This window comes from Vicugna pacos, chromosome 1, assembly GCF_048564905.1.
Source record: "Vicugna pacos chromosome 1, VicPac4, whole genome shotgun sequence".
In the NCBI taxonomy this organism is placed as follows: domain Eukaryota; kingdom Metazoa; phylum Chordata; class Mammalia; order Artiodactyla; family Camelidae; genus Vicugna; species Vicugna pacos.
In genome coordinates this window covers 116,237,748-116,257,920 of record NC_132987.1, presented here as the reverse complement: position 1 = coordinate 116,257,920, position 20,173 = coordinate 116,237,748, and the positions used below count along the sequence as shown (strand labels likewise).

Here is a 20,173-nt window from a genome sequence, read left to right as displayed (position 1 = left end):
CCTTCTTCCAGGTGTCAGGCCCACCAGGAGGAAAGCACGTGAGCTTTGCAAGAGGACTGTAAACAGCAGCACGATGGTGTCACTAACTCTGTACCCGCTGCGGATACTTGCCAATTGCTCATCTGAAACAGCGCCCTAATGTTGTTCAAAATGTAGACGTTACGATTAAAATGGGCCTTTTAGAACACTATGTGAGTTTAGTTAATGCAAAATTAAAGCAATCACTTTATTTATCCACAAGTGTAAATAAAAAAACACGATACACTGCCACATACTCTACTATCCAATGTCATGTTACGTTGTATTTGTATGTGAAGTTAAGGATAGGATTCTAGTGAAGTCCATCACAGTCACACTGGTCGATGTGTGTGTAGGTAGATACACATACATCTATCTGTCTATCCACCTCTACCCCTTCAATTTTCATGTTAAAAAGAAGGAAATACCCTGAAAAGTGTATTAAAATCTTCTGGGGCGAACATCTTCAGACTTACTAAAGGTAAATTATTTTGAACTCTGTAATTGTAGAATGGATGTTTGGGTAAACGTTCATTTGCAAAGAGTTGAATGTAATCGCTCACCCAGAATTTTTACTTGAATTAGAAGACCATGTTGCTGTGCAAAGATCTTGAAAGACCAAGAAATGACATAAAATTTATGATATAATTTTCTAAATGACCAGCCATCGCTTCTTTAAGAAATGCTATCTTCATTTGTAACTCTCAGGATACCCTGAAATTTATAATACAAATAAGATTTCTGTGGTATTGAGTCCGCAACCCACATATAACAGCCCAGTATATCTTCATTAACAAGAAACATTTCTATTGATTTCATTTTGCGATGTTTCATATTACATATAACAAATATGTATGGTCACCTAAATGAATTATTACAATCCAATTTGAAATGATTGCATAGGGTTATTGTATTATCTCTAGGATGCTTTAGTCTCTGGGTGTCAAAACTGTTTTTATTTAATGGAATAACATGGAAAAGTTAATCAGAGTAGGTTAACCTCTGTGGAACTGAAGGTCACACGCATTTACTCTCAGTTGGAAATGGAGGCGCGTTCAGTTTTGAACTCTCGCTGGGGGTGGGCAAAGGTGGAAGAGGAAATAAGCAGGAGGAATTGAATGCCTGTGTTTCCTCTGGCTTCACTCACTTCGCTTGGCTTATGGGGCGTTTCAGTAACTGGATTTTTGATTAAAACGTTTCCTGCAAGGAAAATAAGATTAAACAGGCAATACAAACATAATAAAAAATCAATACTGCAGTTAACATTTCTATTGTGTCTTATTGAACGGCTTCACTTGAGGCCCATTCAGCTTTGCCTACACAGGCGACCGCTCAGAGTTTCTGACCAGGGCTGGGTAAAGACGAGGAGTTGCAAAGAAAGAGTCCTTTTCTCAAAACTGTATTTCCAAGATAAATGGCGCTTCTAATATAATCAAGTCCTTTCGCTTCCGGGCCAGGAACACAGAGGTAGAACGCTCCCATCTGTTTCATTAACATCTTATGTTTGATGAGCATGCAGAAGACACGATGAGTAGTCTTCACCGAGCGTATCAAAACTTGTTTATTCAGAAGGTGCTTTCCCTTTCAGAGCAGCTCTCTGAGGGTAAGGTTTTTGCCTCTGCGAATGTGTTGTGATTGTTTTTTCTGTCTTATTACAAAGGTACTTGCTTACTTTTACAGGACTCGGATGCAGAAGTGAGTGGCTAGAAAGACATCCAATTAAAGGCTACGGGGGAAGTATTACTCACGAATTAAATCCTCCAAAGTTTCAAAGATCCTTTATACTTCTGCTCAAGGTGGCTGACCGAGATAACTGGGGACAGTCCCTTTTTATTCCGAAAAGAACAACAACATGAAAATCCATAGGTGAGCGCAAAAGCTGGAAAGGGTGATCTCCAGAAGCCAGAAGGGAGAAGCAGAGTTGGAGGAGAGGAGGCCTGGGGATTCTGGCTTGGGTGTCTTCCGTGAGCGTGGGTTGTAACCGTGCACTGGGAGGGAGATCAGGCGTCAAGATCCTCGGGTACAGGAGGTGAGACTGAACTCCCAGTGATAAGGATTGTCCACCATTGAAACAGGGGTTAAAAGCTCCACCCACCAGCCCAGGTGTGGACTTTGTACTGGGGACCTTGGGTAGCAGGAGTTATTTGAGGGAAGTCAGAAAGTACAAGCTTGCAGAGTAGAAGTGTGAGACTAAATGCGCACAGCTTGATTTCAAGACACAAAAAAAGTCTCGCTGAAAACAAGTCTAGTACAATGCGAATGCAAAAACCAGCCTGGGACTCCACAGGGTCTGCAGGAGCCAAAATGAACTCTCCCCCTGGGTGACCCTTGACAGGGGCACACAGGTGGAATTCCTACAGGAGCCAACATATGCCGAAGGCAAGCTCTTTCCCACACACCCGGCAAGCTTGTATGTTCTCATTTCCTTCAAGTAACTAAACAATGACAAAACACACAATGACATTTACCCCTTGAGGGTCAACAGATGCAACAAACAGGAGCATTCACTAAGAACTGCAGAGAGGAGTAATGTCCAAGGAATCTGAAAATTGGCATGAGTTAGATGTTCCAAGTGAAAAGTGAGAAACAGATTTTGTTAATGCAAGATGAAAGAAAAGCAGGTGGATTTGAGTAAGAAACAAATAGATCACTAACGCAAATGAAGAAAGACATAATTTTGAAAATAAAGCTGAAAAAAAAACCACTCTGAATACAGCTCAAAGGGGCAAAGAGATGGTAGAAATATGAAACAGAAACTGAGACAATGAACAACCAAATGAGAAGCTCCAAAATATAGCTAATTGGAGTTCCAGAAGGAAATTAGAGAAAGAACGGGGGAGAGATAATAGTCAAAGACATATTGGTGGAGAATTTTCCAAAATGAAAAATCATTTAGCCAATTTGCAGTAGAACCCTAAATCTTGAAGAGAGTACATGACATGAATCCATGCCTAAAACATTGCAATGAAACTACAGAATCTGTAAGATGGTATAAAAATCTTTAAAATATGTAGCTAAAAAGGAGCAGCGATCAGACTGACAGCAGACTTTTGATTGGCAACAACAGATGTCAGAAGATGATTAAATACTATTTTCTAAGTGGTAAGAGAAAGTAACTATCAAGTTCACATCTCTGCTCAGTTAAATGATCATTTAAGAGGGAGGGAAGTTTTTTCCCAGCAGCTATGAGCCTGGGCTGCTGGCAAGGGTCCTCCTCATCATTTCCCTCTTTTTATTCCCGTGAAAACTCTCACAGTGTAACTGTTTCACTCCTGGTGTGGGTAAAGGTAAAATGAAGATATTTTGTACCTACAAAGATTATGAGACTTACCACTTGAAAGAACAAAGAGAATAATGCACTAGTGAAAGAAGAAAATTCAGGCTGTAAGGCGTCAGTGGGCCCCAAGAAGTCAAAAAGTTATGAAACTGGTAAAAACATTTTGCAAAACTATGGTAAGAATAAAATTAATAATATTTGAGAGAACATTTGAAAAGAGAAGGAATTAGAATTCTGGACAACGATATCACAGATGGTAGGGAGGCCGTATTTAGGGTGGAATTAAAGAGTTCTAAGATTCTTACCTGGCAGGAGAGTAGAGTTTATTGGTTAGCGTCAGAATCTGAAGAAAGATAGTTGAGGATGCTCAATACTATAATGAAAAGTTACAGAAATATAAATATATAGCTCCAAAAGGGCAGGAAAAAAGAGATAAAAATAAATAAAAACAGAGCAGAAGGGAGAAAGACAGAAAGGGAAAACATGAAGGAATGATAGCAAAAATAGATCCAAATGAATCCATAAATGTAAATGGATTAAACTCTTTTCTTAAACCATCAGAGTCTCGGACAGAAAAAAATTTTCCTTGTTCATTGGATGCTCTGATAGAGTCCTGGTTGCCCTATTCTCTGGTGTCAACGTGAAAGGAGGTGGTTTTCCATGAGAGGAACATTTTACTCTTTGGACATGAAGTGCTATCTGTCTTTCTGCAGATACGATCTGATCCCGGATCAAGAGTCTCCTCTAATGTCATGATGGTGCCTCCAGGGAGCAGGGGTGGGACAGCTCTACCCAGACCTAGTGAACACAGGGAGACTGGAGAAGCAGTGAGCCTCTTCCCATGTGGAGCAGATGGAGAGATGCTGAAATGCAGGCTGAGTCACAACATGGGTAAGTGGCTTTACTCACAGAGTGCTGATAACTGGACCTATGGCCAGACACACACCGAGGTTTCCAGTGGAAAAGACTTCAGGGTTTTAATTGAGTTTTAGCTTAATAGGACGTGGCTACTAGATCAGCTAATATAATTTTAGAGAGTGGTAATGGAGGTAGAGTGTCCATAAAAAGGTGTGATAGTGTGATAGACCCTCTCTGTTCTTATCTGACCACAGCTGGAAGGCTGAGTTCAAAAGTAGGTCCAGAGGGCATCCCCTAGATGTTAATAGTTATCAATCTCTATCTCATGGATTCTTAACAAGGGGGGTGCCTATCTTAGAGCTGACATGCCATTTGTCCCTAAAAGTCCGTGAGCTATTGTGGTGCATGGAGATTTGACCTAATCTTTGTGGCCTCAGTAAACAGAAGTGGAACCACTAAGAACTGTGTAACCAAATTGTTCAAAAATGAATGGGCAGTTTCCGAAGGTGGAGAGCTTATTACAGGAAGTGTTCAAGCAAAAGTGAGACCACTTTCTTTGGGCAGCATTATAAGGGACTGATGCACTGCATTTGAGCTTGCATTTTCTGGCCCCTAATCTCCCCTTCCACCCTGAGGTCTTGATTCTTTGTTTCCCCTGACACTTCCAGTGAGTACCCAGGGTGAGAGTGATGCCTTTTATAACCCACTTGTGACTCTCTCTTCAAGCTGCACATGTATTTGTGATGCTGACGCAGTAAGACAAATCCTGAAAAACTAAAGAAGAGAAGAGAGGGTCTCTGTGAAGGGGATGCCTTCATCCCTGTTCAGAGCATCACAACCCCTGTGTTGTCTTCAGAATTATCTGCGATATTACGTGATTCCCGGATTCCTATTAAATTAGAACCTTGAGGGCTGAGAGCCACTGGGGCCAGTACATGACACTTGTGGCTACAGCTGCCTGCCTGTGGCCATTGGCCTGTACATCATAGACCCTTGATTCTACTGGTGAGCCTCTGTCTCTACAGCAACAGTGTGTAGGGTAGAAGTGAGATGGGATTCTGTCCCGCAGATGAAGCTTCCTCCAGGCCTCTGGAATTAAGTGAGGGAAGGAGTGGGCCTGAGCTACTGTCACGGCATAAAGGATTTCCATTGACCCAAAGGCTTGATGGAATTTCAATCCTGGCCTCTGAGTCCATCTCCTCTGCTTCTGTCTCCTCCAGGGACAGGTCCTGTGTCAGCAGAACGAAGGCCAGCCAGGGCCATTAATATTTCAAAAAGGTAAACATGGAAATGGCACTGTGAGTGATGCGTTGCTCCTCCAAGGGCATCTCTCGTGGGACTGGCTGAAAGGTCCTTCAGGAAGTTCCTGCGGCAACTCGGCGTCTGTCTGGTGCTAGGTTCTTGCACCCTGTTGTCGAAATAAGCCTGGTGTGTCCTTGTCTTCCTTGAGTAACTGTGGTCCTCCTCTGGTGCCAGTCTTGGGTCACCATGCTGCTTCCACCCCTTTCCCACAGCGTGAATTTAGGAGTCCCAGCTTTCTCCCCCTCCCCCTCCCACACCTTATCAGTAAATCAATAGATGGCATGGAACCAGGATGTGCCTCGTGTTGGTGATGCTCTGGTGTGTGGCGATATTTACTGACCCTACTATGTGCTCCAGGAGGGAGATGCCAATAGCGGGAGATGCAGCTTCTGACCTCAGAGGGTAATCATATGCCTGGGAACATGGGACAATTCATATAAAATGATGGCAACAAACTGAAGACACCGTAACAGCCACACCAGCCCCAGGGTCGAAATGTGTGCTAAAGCGGGAGTGATACCCATTGGCACTGAGACTCAGGAAAGTTTCAGGAGAGTGAATGTTGAATTGCTTCTTGAAGGACCGAGCTGAGGGACAATTTTAGTGACACCATAGAGACCTGATGGCACGGAGTCCAACACCACTGAGCTTTAGGGGAAGCGCATTAAGTACTTGTTTGCGCTGTAGATCCTGCTGAACTTGGAGGTGGCAGGAGAGGGCAATGACTAAGAAGACGGGCCCTAGAGCCAGATGCTGGCTCTACCACTCACCAGCAGTGGCGTCTGTGCCTCAGTTTCTCCAGCTACAGCATGGGATAATGAGGATGGGAGCTCTTAAACTCCTGCTGAGGGAGCTGTCACGAGGACTGGAGGAGCTGGTAATTCTACAGCACTCTGACTTGCGCTGGCACACTTCAGAGGTGAGGGTGCTGTCACTGTTAATGTTATCCATTGTGTAATCACACAGGAAGAACTGTTCTCCCTGTCCAGGTGGGAGAACCCAGGCCTGTGTGGGAAAAGTGATTGCTGAAAAAAAGATCCCTTAGAACCTTCCTACACTGTCGGTGGGAATGTAAATTGGCGCAGCCACTGTGGAAAACACTATGGAGGTTCCTTAAAAAACTAAGCATAGAGCTACCAAGTGATCTAGCAGTCCCGCCCCTGGGCATATAGCCATAGGAAATTCTATTTCAAAAAGATACATGCACCCAATGTTCATTGCAACACTATTCACAATAGCCAAGACATGGAAGCCACCTAAGTGTCCATCGACAGGTGACTGGATGATGCACTTTCCCGTGGACTGACTGTACCAGCGGTGCCTCTTCGAGCCCCGTTTACATGATGTGACCTGACTCAGCCGGGCTTCAGTCACCTGTCTCAGGATCCGGACATTCGTTCTATGAGGAGGAACATTCTGATCCCCAGAACTAACTTCTAAATCTGCCCTTCCATGACGTAGGGATTCTCTATGTTACCACGGTTGGGAAAAGATTGCTTATATAACAACGGGTCAAACCGTGAAGTGTCCAAATGAATACATCAAGCCAGAAAGAGTGTATTAAAGATTGAGGAATGAATCTAGGAGAACTCTATTCTTACTCATTTTCTCCTTAGAAGTATGAATAAAACTTAGTTTATGCCCTTCCCCCCAAAATAGTGATAAATACTTCTTATAAGCATCTCTAATTATTAAAATTTAGTCAAAATAAATATATCACATTCAAGATTAAAAATGGAAATTGTATTTAGCTTTTTTGATAGCTGGCAGAAAATATTATTGAGGCTCAGCTTCACTTAAATTAGAAAATTTGCTACAAATGACATATCATTTTTAATAAATATTAAAATATGACACTTCCATTTTTATAAATAGGTATGAGTACAGACTCCAGCCAGTTGCCTGGGCTCTAGTCCAGCTCTTTTACTAACTGTGTTAACTTGGCAAAATAATCACTCCTGTGAGCCTCCATATTTTCATCTGGAAAATGGGTTTAAGGATACAGCCTACCTCGGAGGGTTCTGATGAGATTAAATGAGTTAGTACATGTAAAGCACGTAGAACAGAGTTGGAAATACAGCAAGCATGACACAAGTTCTGCTGCATTGTTTTTTCGTAGCTCTTCCTGCCTTGTCTTTTCTCTCAGCTTTGTTTCCAAAGTACAGGAAAAAAAATACTAGCAGTTATCTTTCCCTAAGCCCTCAGTGTGGTGCTCAGCAGAAGCTGGATGCTTTGAAGCGCTGTGGTTGAAGTTGTGGAATCATTTACTTTCTTGTGGCATTTTGATACAGTTCAGAAGTATTGATCTTGGTTTCTAGGAACAATATGGCCACATATTAGATACTTTCAGGCCAAATTTTGTTTTCTCCTGGAAAGAGAGGGTAAAGAGTCACAGCTTCCTAGTCTTGACGCAGAGGAATTATCAGTTGGGAGTCAGCCTGGCCTCTACTTCTATCTCAACCACTAGCTAAGAGGTCCTTTTTTATTTTTTACTTCTGTTGTTTCTTATTGAAGTATAGTCACTTTACGATGTTCTGTTAGTTTCTGGTATACAGCAGAGTAACAGGGAGACCTTCCTGCCCCAGTTGGACATTGGCTTAAGAAGCAGACTCACTCCATCATTAAAAAGTCCACAAACAATAAATGCTGGAGAGGGTGTGGAGAAAAAGGAACCCTCCTACCCTGTTGGTGGGAATGTAAATTGGTGCAGCCACTATGGAAAACAGTATGGAGGTTACTTAAAAACCTAAACAGAGTTGCCAAGTGATCCAGAAATCCCACTCCTGGGCATATATCTGGATAAAATTGTAATTCAAAAAGACACATGCACCCCAATGTTCACAACAGCACTATTTACAATAGCCAAGGCATGGAAACAACTTAAATGTCCATCGACAGATGAATGGATAAAGGAATTGTGACACACACACACACACTGGAATACTACTCAGCCACAAAAATAATAAAATAATGCCATTTACAGCAACATGGAAGGACCTAGAGATTATCATATTAAGTGAAATAAGTCAGAAAAAGACAAATATCATATGATATCTCTTATATGTGGCAACCAAAAAAAAAGATGCAAATTCTGTTTACAAACCAAAAACAGACTCACAGACATAGAAAACAAACTATGGTTCTAAAGGGGAAAGGGCGGGGGAGAGATAAATTAGGGGTTTTGGATTAACAGATACACATTACTATATATAAAATAGATAAACAACAAGGACCTACCGTATAACACAGGGAACCATATTCCTTTTCTTATAATAACATAGAAAAGGATCTGAAAAGAAAAATATATATATGTGTGTATAACTGAATTGTTCTTTGAGAGCAAGAGCTGGGCTTGTTTCTCTGCCTGCCTTGCAGATGTTAGGCTCGCCCAGTGAGTGCCACTTGAGCGCAGGAATGGATCAGAGTGCACAGTGCGAATAAGGCTGTATGGCCTGTCACCTACATTTCAGAGGGGACCCTCCAACCCCACTCACCAGACCTTTCACTTTAGGAGTCAGCACCACAGCTCCGGGGTGGAGGACGGGAAGGCAGTGGAGTGCCTATGCTGTTCTGTGGGAGATGTGGGTCTTGGGGCCCCCGAGTTTCCCTCAGCTCGGATGAATGTCAGTTAGAGGTGAGACAGGAGGGTCAGGGCTTGTGGGAGGAGCTCTGAGAGGGGGAAGGGAAGGGGATTTCTAAGTAGTGATGCCAATGGAGAAAGGGAGGGCAGATTCTATGCTTGTGTTGTCTGCACGGAGCACACCAGGGCAACCGTTTTTGAGTGGAATACAACTACTATATAAAGATGTTATCTATTAAGGAAAGGTGTAGCTTGTTTATACATTTGCTTTAAAATGGTTACTAACTGTGTTTTGGAGAGGAGTACGTATTTCTGGATGCTTAAGAGTGACGTGGCTATGCATTAGGAACTGGATTTAAGTATTCAGTTGCATGCCACGACTTCGGGTCTTTGCATCTTCAGATGAACTTGAGTTTTAGACAGCATGTGCCGATCCCAAGACTTGAGTCATCCTGAGATTTTTCTCAGTCATGTGGCACTCTGTTTTCTGAGAAGATTTTAGAAGAAAGAACTTCATTAGTAGCTACACATTGAGGTGAGCTTTTTAAGCTTATGAGAGTCACAGGGAACAGTGGTGCGCCCTTAGTATCAATCTGATGATAAGCTCTGTTTATTTGAAAAAAAAATTCTACTGAATTCTTACTCAGAATATCTTTACTTATGAGGTTTTTGTTGCTGTTTGGGGGATGTGCAGGAACGTGGAGAAATCATAACAAAGTGTTCAACATGTAGTTAATGGAAAGAATGTGTGTTTTCACATCAGCACGCCAGCACACTTGTTAGCAAGAAATATGAATGCTTCATTTGGAAGAATACATTTGACAATTTGGGGGAGGCAAAACGAGAAAGCTGATTTGAAGTACTCCATCTTAAAAAAAAGGAACCATACTGTGAAGCTGCAATTACTTTTCAACTAGAAGAAATAAAATTGTGCCTCTTCAAAATATGCAGAGTATCCAACTTGCAGCTAATCCTGAGTTTCAAATCAATAAAGTTTAATATTTCACCAGCAACCCATAGGGTGAAATCAATGCTGCCATGGCTCTTCAGGAGAGCAGAAGCTTATGAAATGAAGAGCTGAAGGCAGCCATCCAAGGATAAAATAAAAGAAACATACTTTTCAAGGCTTCAGGGAAAGGAAAAGATATGGCAACTCAACTCATCCCCCAGCGGTCTTTTCCTTCCAGTTTCCATGTGAGGTTCTGGTGGCTCAAGAAAATGGTCCCATAAGACAGTGAAAGAAGGAATAGGGACCTCACCAGCCTGCTGAGTATTTGCGAATGAGCTAGACTGGGGATTCTTTCCAACTGGGAACACTGATGTTTATGCTGGTGAACTATGGAACCTGTATCAGTTAGCTCTTACTGCATAACAAGCTACCCCAAAATGGAGTAGGTGACAACAATAGCAATTTGTTTGACCCATTTGGGTTGGCAGTTGGGGCTGGGCTCAGCAGGGCAGTTTTTTTTTTTTGTTTTATCTAGGTTCATCCATGTGTCAGCTTCTGGGCTGGCTGGGGCCTGGCTAGTCTAAGATGACGTCAGATGGGGTGGCAAGTCTCTGTCCCACTTGGTCCCTCATCCTCCAGCAGGCTAACCTGGCTTGGTCTTCGCAGGATTCCAAGGGGTGGGAATGTGCAAGGCCTCTTGGTGCCTGGGTCCCACACTGACTGACTGTCATTTCCACTTCATTCTTTTGCCTGAAATAAGTTGTAACAACAACGCAGATTCAAGGTGTAGAGACATCAACTCAGTTTCTTGGTGGAAGAGTCACAAAGTCATGTTGCAAAGGGTGTGAATATTTGGAGAATTGAAGGGTGTGGCCATTGCACAGTCTGTCACAGAGCCACTCTTACAATTAGTGCCCCAGAGAGCGTCAGACATAGGGCAGTTACTCACTGCGGGAAATGTGATTTCCCCAAAGAGGGCACCAGGTTTGGAAAGAGGATATGGCTGGGATTAGAAATATCTCCTGATTATCTGCTCTGCAGTTTTCAGACCACTTTACAGAAGGAGGAAATAACAAAACCCATAGTCTTCCCCTGAGATATCCAAGGGGCAGGTCTTAAGAAGAGGAAGTAAATGGAACAGGACCTTCGCTGTGGAATGAAACATCGTGGTGATTAATTTTTAAATGGTCGGTTCTCAGGGGAGGTGACACCTTGCATTACGAGAAAGCTGAGGGAGAGTCTCCAGCAATGAGCTCTGAATGTTATGTGGAGTTTAAACCACTGGAAATAAAATGTTCTGTCTAAGCAGCTGGTAATGTCCAGGAATTCCGGTAAGTAAACACGGGGCCGGGGGGTAATGTTACTTAACCACAGGCCGAGGGCCTGTGTGATGGCCAAGACCTGTAAATTCCAGCAGTGTCCGCCACCACAGCTGGGTGGATTAGTGCCCTCAAAGGCGCAAGGGCTTCCAAACCGTGATGGGGGAGAACTCAAGGCTGCATGCTGCCCCGTCTCACCCTGCTGTGCTGGACGCTCGCTCCTGCCCAAAAGTATTCACTGCCTTTTTAATTAGTTACCAGTAACTAAACAAGTCTTCAGAGGTGACTACCTAAACTGCCCCTTAGTTACACTCATAGGACAACAAGCCATTTGTTTGTGCAACAGCAGAGAGGAAGACCACGGCACTTCTTAAGGCTTCCCCCAGGGCCGGTCCCCATCTTCCCCACTCCCTGCCCACCCCCAAACATCCGCCATCTTTGCCTTTGTCCCCTCTCCTGTCTCCTTTCTCCAGGTGTCTAAGGGACCCATGTTTGGCACCTGTGGCAGACAGACCTCCAGGTGGCCTCACGTTTGTCCTTCATGTAATCCTCTCCTCTTGAATGCAGGTGGGACCTCTGACTTGCTTCTAAACCACAGAACATGGCAAAGGTGATGAAGTCACACCCTGTTTCAGGACTCTGTCTGATGTGAAAATGGGCAGGGCTGGGGCCCAAAATTAGAGGCAAGTCCCTTGTAGCAGTGAGGGTGACAGAGAAGTTGGGAAGCATGGGAGATCTTTAACTGCCAAGTGGCTAATGTGGACAGAGAATAAAATCTCATCAAAGTAACGTCAAGGAGAAGAAGACATTTCAAAAGGCTAAATGTGGAAGAAGACGCAGGGATGGGAACCTTTAGAAGGTTCAGTAGGGCTGTGGTAGAGCTGCCTGGAGGTCTGGGCTGGAAATCCAGCTCCCACTGAGCTCAAAGGCTACCTGTTCTGTGAAGCCTTCTTTGATGGTGCTCCAAACCCAACTTAAATGTTACCCTCTCCTTATCTTGCAGCTCTTTTTCTTTTTTAAATTGAAGTATAGTTGATTCACAATGTTGTGTTAGTTTCTGGTATACAGCATTGTGATTCAGTTATATATATATATATTGTGTGTGTGTATATATATATATATATATATATATATATAAAATTGTATATATATACACATACAATTTTTTCATTATAGATTATTACAAGCTATTCAATATAGGTCCCTGCTCTATATAGTAGGACCTTGTTGTTTATCTGTTTTATTAATAGTAGTGTGTATCTGCAAATCCCAAACTCCTAATTTATCTCTCCCCACCGCTTGCTTTCCCCTTTGGTAACCATAAGTTTGTTTTCTATGCCTGTGAGTCTGCTTCTGTTTTATGAATAAGTTCATTTGTGTTATTTATTTTTTAGATTCCACATGTAAGTGATATCATATGATATTTGTCTTTTTCTGTCTGACTTACTTCACTTACTATGATGATCTCCAGGTTAATCCGTGTTGCTGAAAACAGCAATTATTTCATTCTTTTTTATGGCTGAGTAATATTCCGTTGCATATATATACCACAACTTCTTTATCCAATCATTTGTTGATGAACACTTAGGTTGCTTCCATGTCTTGGCTATTGTAAATAGTGCCTACAGCTCTTTTTCTTTTTTGAGCCTCTATTATCATCTATTTCATTTTGCCTTTTATTTAAAGCCAATTACATACTTACTTACATGTCTTTAGATTTTAAGCTCCTCCAGGGAAAGCAATATGTCATGGTCATTTTTAGTTTTCGATCACACCTTCTCTTTGTATACAAAGTACCTTGAAGTAATACTTGGCTTACGTGTTGCTTATGTGCTGGGTTGAATCAACAGGCTATATTTTTGGCATTTCTACTGTCGACATGTTTACAGACATCAAACATTTTGCCTTGTAGAATCACACAGGGCAATTCTCACTCCAGAAAGGAATAGCTCCCCCAACAGCCCAGCCTATAAACTCAGTCCTCGGAACTCAGTACTGAGAACTTAGTTCTTCATGAGGCAACATCAGTGCTTAGGTTGCCCTGAAAGTCTCTGATCTTCTGTACTTCCCTTCATCTTTATGGAGTGGTGAAGATTGTGTTTTTTCATTCTTCCTGTGTCAGTGCTCCAGACATTAGAAGATTGCCATCTTCCGTCTCCTTGGGTAAATATCACCAACTTCATCAACCACTCTTCACCTAGTATGGTGGCCACATCTTTCATTTGTATTGTTCCCCTCTTCCTCTCTTACCTGCCTTAAAATGCAGTGCCTGACCTGAACCTGGGTCTCTACAAGCCCACTGCGGAGCAGAATCATAGCCACTTTTAGAGGGGGTCCTGGAGTTCCGCTTAGTTGCTCATGATTTTGCTATTGGCTCCAACAGAATCTGGAAGCACACTGGGACCAAGTTCTCACTCCTTGAACTGCGCCTAAGCTGAGATTCTTTATAGTGCTATTGATTTTGGAATCCATTAAAGAACTCTACATTTATTCCTATTACATTTCTTCTTTATGGTGTTGGGACCATCAGACTAGCAGGATGAGAACATCTTGTTTAGTCTGTTAGTGAGCCCGTACTTACGTCCTTCAACATTCTAACAAGAGAGCCTCCTGCAACACCATTCAAGACACTGATAAGCTGCCTGAACAGAACAGAGCCAGACACAGAGCCCCAGGGCACACGGCTTCCTCCTTCTAGGCTGACATCACTCTATTAATCAACGCTTTGGACACGCTTGTTCAACCAGTTACAAATTCACTTAACTGTCCTCTAGTCCCACCCCCATTTCTCCTTCTTGTCCACAAGGATATCCTGAGCAACTCTGTCAAGTGCCTTGCTGAAATCCAGATCCGCTGATCAACCAGCCTAATAACCCTATCAGGAGAGGAAACGAGATTAGATCGGGGTGACTTGTCTGGGAGCCGGCAGCCTCTTGGCAGTCGCTGTTTTCCAGTCCCCGAGCTCACAGATCAACCCGTAATGATTGGTTCTCGTGTTCTGCCAGGGATCAATATTAAGCCCACTGGTCTGTTTCACAGGCTGCCTCTTCCTCTCCCTCTCTGTCCCCGACCTTTTTCCCCACCCCTTCTGAAAACTGAACCCTTTGCTGCCTCAACTCTTCAGGATCTTGCCTTTTCTTCCTGTTTTCTCGAATGATCCTTGAGTCTTCCGTCACTTTCATGTCTCCTGATAATTCCTGGGGGTGTCTCTTACTGTCTTCCAGCCGCAGTTTCTTCCTCTGGAAACCATAATGCCACTCCAGTCTAACCTCTGTGGTCACTTTGAAAACCAAAGAAAGAAATGCGTATGAAATCTCCTTACACAATGCCCAGCATATAATCGGTAATTGTTAATTGAATGAACTGCAAAGAACCACACAAATAACAGATGTTACTATGCTTACATGTAAGATACCCACTGATACAGTGGAGTACTTTTCTCCAAAGCCAGATAAATTTTGAGTATTACTGTGTGCTGTTACAATTTTAGAAAGATGTTCTTGAAAGAATCTTAACATCTTTAGTCTAGTTGTCTATTCAAAACCAGCTTATTCTAAAATTGGATTGAATAGGAACCTAAAGCTTTGCTACACTCCAATTGCTTCATTCTCTTTAAGGAAATTTATGATTGTTGCTACTCATGGTGAGTAAATTGAATGCTTGTGTTTCGGATCAAATAGTATAATATTTGAAACCTGAAAAAAAATTCAGCTGGAGAGAGAGGGTGAAGGAGATCTATTGGAAGAACACTTCTTAATGGAAATAGAATTCGCGTGATAAGTGTTAATTACAATGTTTCTACTGTTAATTGTTGGCACATAGCCCAGAAGTAGTAAGGCTACCTCTTATCTCAGTCAAACTGACAATATTCTTCAACGTTGCTACTCAGACTATGATCTTTACTCCTCTGTAAGTAAAATAAGTTTTAGGTTAGAAGGGACCTTGGCATTCAACCGAAGTTAACACTTATTTTATAGAAGGTGAAACAGAGGCACCTACAGACCAGGTGGCTTGCTCAAGGTGACCCCTGGGGAATGGCTGAGCTGGATCTCACAGCCAAGGTCTCCTGACTCCAGATCTGTGTCATCTGTAATGATCTGTAGCTGCACTGAGAGGTTTGGGATATTTGGGGTGACTTGTCATGGATTCTTTGCTTCTAATTCCATTGGACAGTGAACTGGGAAAAAAAAATCCTGCGTGTGGTTGTCATCCAGCCTCTTTCTTGCCACTTAACTTAGTTCTGGGAAACATGAAGGCTTCAACTCTGTGCTGCCTGATGCCCAGGGCAACGCGGATGCTGAGATGACAACGTGCATCTCTGTGACGCACAAATTAGAGCTGATTGATGGAAGGCCAGCAATAAAATGTCACATCCTATAGATGTGGATGGGCCATGGGGCCAGTGATAAAGTGAGACCAGTGGGCTTTGACATCCACACAGCCCGGCCATAGTATCGACAGTGGGAGATAGTATTGATTGAGCTGCCAAGATGATCCTATTATGCAATTAGAATATTAGATTTGCATCTTTAATTCCTTTAGAAGAAATTGGCCTGAGGCAATTATGGCAGGAGAATATTAAGATGGATCCAGCTTCTCTGAAAGTAAGAACTCAGAAGAGGCTTTTACGGAGATGCAATCATTATCAGAGAAAAGTTTTACTTATAAAAAGGGGCAACGAGGAAGTAATAAAAACAGAAAGGCAGGCACGTTGAAAGGACTCCTGCGAACCCGATTTTCCCCAGGGGAGAGGAGTGAAACCCCCGAGCCTGGAGCACAGTTTCGACCAGCTGGGGGTATTTGATTACGCTCTGCGTGAAGACGCGCGCACCACGCCGTGGGCGGGTCTCCGGTGCGTCAGGGCCGGGCTGGGCAGACCCCCTTCCTCCTGCGGCACACCTGCTTCCTACGCAGGAGACACTCCCCGCGCCCCTCCAGGGTTTTGCTTTCTGTAGTTTCAGTTACCTGCCGTTAACCATGGTCCGAAAAAATTAAACGGAAAATTCTATAAATAAACAACCCATGCGTTTGAAGTTGTTCTGCGGAGTGTGATGCGAGCTCATGCTGGTGCGCGCAGCCCGCCTGGGACGGGAACCATCCCTCTGTCCAGTGTATCCGGCCCCTTCCTCCTTAGCAGCTGTCTTGGTTACCGTCACTGTTAGCGGCGTTGTGTTTAGATGACCCTTATTTTACTTAATAATGGCCCCAAAGCACAAAAGGAGCGATGCTCACAATTCGGATACACCTAGGAGGAGCCATAAAGTGCTTTCTTCCTCTGAAGTAATAGTATTTTTAAATTATGGACTCAATTTATAATGGCTTTGGGGGAAATATTTAAAATCTACAGTACTAGCAGATACTTTAAAAACAAGGCACTGCCTCCTTTTGGAGTGTGTATTTGTTCCATCAGGGCTGTCCAGGCCTGATCTGAGGTCCAAACGGCTCCTGAGCCCTTGGGAGAATTTCTGGGTAAGCCGAAGCAAGATCATCAGATAAGAAATTGAAGCCACAGTGAAATTATAAGCCAGATGGTGCTTGCATGTTTAGGTAAACTTTCTCTGTAAAAGACCAGATAGTAAGTGTGGTCAACCACAGTTTCTGTCTCTTACTCTTCCAGTCCATTCAGCTCACGATACAGGGACTGGCTGCGGGCTGGGTTTGGCCCGCAGGCCAGAGTTAGCTGACCCCTGGTTTCGTGGAGAACACATGCAGACCAAATTGTTCCTTGGGGATTATTGCCTGAATGCCTTCTACATGGTGGATACTGGAGATTTCAAGGGAAAAAACTTCTGCCCTCTGGCGCTTCTAAAAAAGTGGACAGACAAGCGGAGATTACAATTAAACAGGAATATTGGTATAATAAAGAGTAGGATGCCCAGGTCAATCATGCTGACAGCACACCCTCTCCAGGATTTGTAGGACACTTTTCATCACAGACTGATTCCTTTTGTCCACTGGGTAGACATTTATTAAGCCCCTCTATGTACTGAGCATGGCCCTGGATGCCGGGGCCATAAGGAGCTGGAGGGCACAGGCCTTGCTCTCCAGAGGCTCACAGGGAGCCCAGGGGTGGATGCCTCTGCAGGAGGAGGTGAAGTCCTGAGAGGTACGTGGGTGCAGTCGGCGAGAGTGATGTCAAATAAATCTGAAATCTGAACCGTGTATTTTGGATACAGTGGTGACTTTGAGGGGCTTTAAAAAGCTTTAGTTTCGTAGAGAGTGCAAATTGCTGAGCAGGACTTATGCTTTTTGTGGACCTGGCAAAGGTAAGCTTGCTCCCAGCTTCTCTGTGCAAACCCAGATTCGTTTGGTCCCAGGTTCTGCTGAGCTTGGTCACCTGATGTATTTATTTCCTAGGGCTGCTACAAACAAATTGAGTAGCTTAAAACAACAGAAATTTATTCTCTGATGGTTTTGAAGGCTAGAAGTTCAACATCAAGGTGTCAACAGGGTTGGATTCTTCCGGAAGCTCTGAGGGAGAATCTATTCCATGACCCTCTCCTAGCTCCTGGTGGCTCCTGGCAACCCTCGGCATTCCTTGGCTCGTAGCTGCATCCTTCAAATTTCTGCCTCCGTTTCACGTGCCTTCTTCCCTGTGTGTGTGGCTGTCAACTCTTTGTGCCTTTCCCTTATAATATAGGCATCTGCCATTGGATTTAGGCAGGATTACCCTAAATCCAGGATGATCTTGTCTTGAGATCCTCATTATGTGATTACAGCCAAGACCCTTTTCTCAAATAAGATCACGTTCATGGGTTCTGGGGGCTTAGGACTTAGGCACATCTCTTGGGGGCGCTGCTATTCAGCTCATACACCTGACAAATAAGAACCCCTGGGATTTTTAAAGGCCAGGCTGGTGGTATCCAGTTAACCACTAGGTGAAAGGGAGAAGAAATGCCCCAGGCTCAGGGCCCATTGCTGTAACTCACTGGGGAGATTGAGGGCTCTTCTGTGTGGTGTAGTTTCAGTGTGACTTCAAGGCAAACACTGGGGCTCATGAGAATCAAGGAACGATAGCGCTTGTTCCTTAAACCAGCTTCTTCGAGCAAGGCTGCTTATTTAGCTCCTAGTGGCCCTGTCAGCAATGTCGCTCTGGAATCCAAAAGACAAAGATGAATGGAGTAAAAATGTAGTAATCTTGATTTATCAAATGACTTTACTTAATGAATCCATCACATTCAATAGAAACCACATTAGCAATTCCTGTTATTGGTCTTATCCACCCCAAAGCCCCTGAGGTCCACCCTAGTGCCCATGATCCATTCAAGGGAAAAAGAATGCCAAGTTTAAATAGATTCTTTTTTTGGTGAGTATAAAATGCTTGGACAAAAATAATGCATTCCAGTACAGACTGAGGTGGCCGAGGGACCTGGCTTCATTTTCCTATTAAAGAACAACAGAGGTGGTATTATACAGCCTAGTAGAAAAGCCGAGATCCTTGTCAGCTATGACAGCAACAACTTATTTAGTTTCTCACCCATTTAATGGCTGTGGCATGTTCTTGAAAATTTCTGCAGTTGTGTTTTGGAGTTTCTGGAGCTGCATCTTTGCTTCCTTGTTTTCAACAGCAGTAGATCCAACTTCCAGTATTTTGCCATGCTTAAGTTGTTCCTTGGGTACAGTTCAGCAAACATCATTAAGCACCCACTGTGTACCAGGCTCCATGCTACGCCCAAGAATCGAGATGATGAATAAAACTATTCAGAGGTAAGGTGGAATATGTATTTGATCTTTTCCTCTGATTATCCCAACGCTTTAAAGTCCTTTGTATATTTGTAAGATTTATTTTTTGATGTGTGCTTTCAAATGATAATGAAATCAGGAGTAATATGTGAGGTCAAGCCTCTGAAACTTTAACTCTGAAGGCCTTCGTTTCTTCAGTTTTCAGTCAATAAGAAAAAGTGCCTTAAGCCCTTCTTTCTTAGACTTTTGAAGAAAGCACAGGCTGTTAACACAATGATGCTGTTTCCGAGTACAGCACCATTAATTGGGTCTTGGCTGTTTTCTGTATAGACTGAAGTTTGATTTGGGTGTCAGCAGCCTGAAACTCCAACACATCCATCTTTCCTGTAAATTTGGCCATTCCCCACCCCCACCCCCGTCAATTGTGGTCAATATTGCTGCTTCTCATCAAGGTTCTTCTGCAAGAAAAGAAAACATGGTAGAAGTGTCTTTTCATTTCCTTTAATTTCTAGAGTCAGTGCTGCCCAGTAGAAATGGGATGTGATATATTTTAAAATATTCTAGTGAAAAAGACACATGAAATTAATTTTAATGGTATATTTTATTGACCACAATGAATCCAAAATATAATTTCAACAAGCAATCAATCTATAAATATTGAGATATTTTATGCTTATTTTTCTCATATTGGGGCTTCAAATATCTGGTGTGTTTTTACATTTATGCCACAAATTGATTCAAACCAGCCACATGTCAAGTGCTCAACAGCCACATGTGTTTAATGGCTGCCATATTGGACATCGCAGCTGTGGATGAATATTTCAGTATTGCTTTCTGATGAAAAGAAACTATCCATCTTTTTATGAAGTACTGAAGAGTTAAAATAAAGTGGATTAATTTGGGTGAAGTTTAGGACTGTGTTGCCTGAGAAGAAAAACTTTAAAGAGAGTTTTCACTGTAGAAATATCTCCAAGGTTGAGTTGTGTGTATATGTGTGTGTGTGTGTGTGTGAACACACATGTATGCCTATAAGCTTCTGTTTAAATGTTCTATCAGTAAATAATATGAATTGATAACTGACTTAAATGTGTACAAATTGCAACTCTGGCCTAAAACCAACTAAAAGCTAACCCTGTCAGTATCGTAGGCATCGGTACACAATAAAAATGTTTGCATAATGATAAGAA

The 20,173-nt window shown here is 42.9% G+C and overlaps 1 long non-coding RNA gene across 1 annotated transcript; it reads left to right on the top strand.

Moving 5' to 3' along the window:
- The first annotated feature begins 1,716 nt into the window (after window positions 1-1,716).
- On the top strand, window positions 1,717-18,985 carry LOC140701153 (uncharacterized). Its single transcript, XR_012080063.1, has 3 exons — window positions 1,717-1,884; window positions 4,009-4,186; window positions 18,872-18,985. It is a non-coding gene; the product is annotated as an uncharacterized lncRNA (long non-coding RNA).
- The last annotated feature ends 1,188 nt before the right edge of the window (window positions 18,986-20,173 follow it).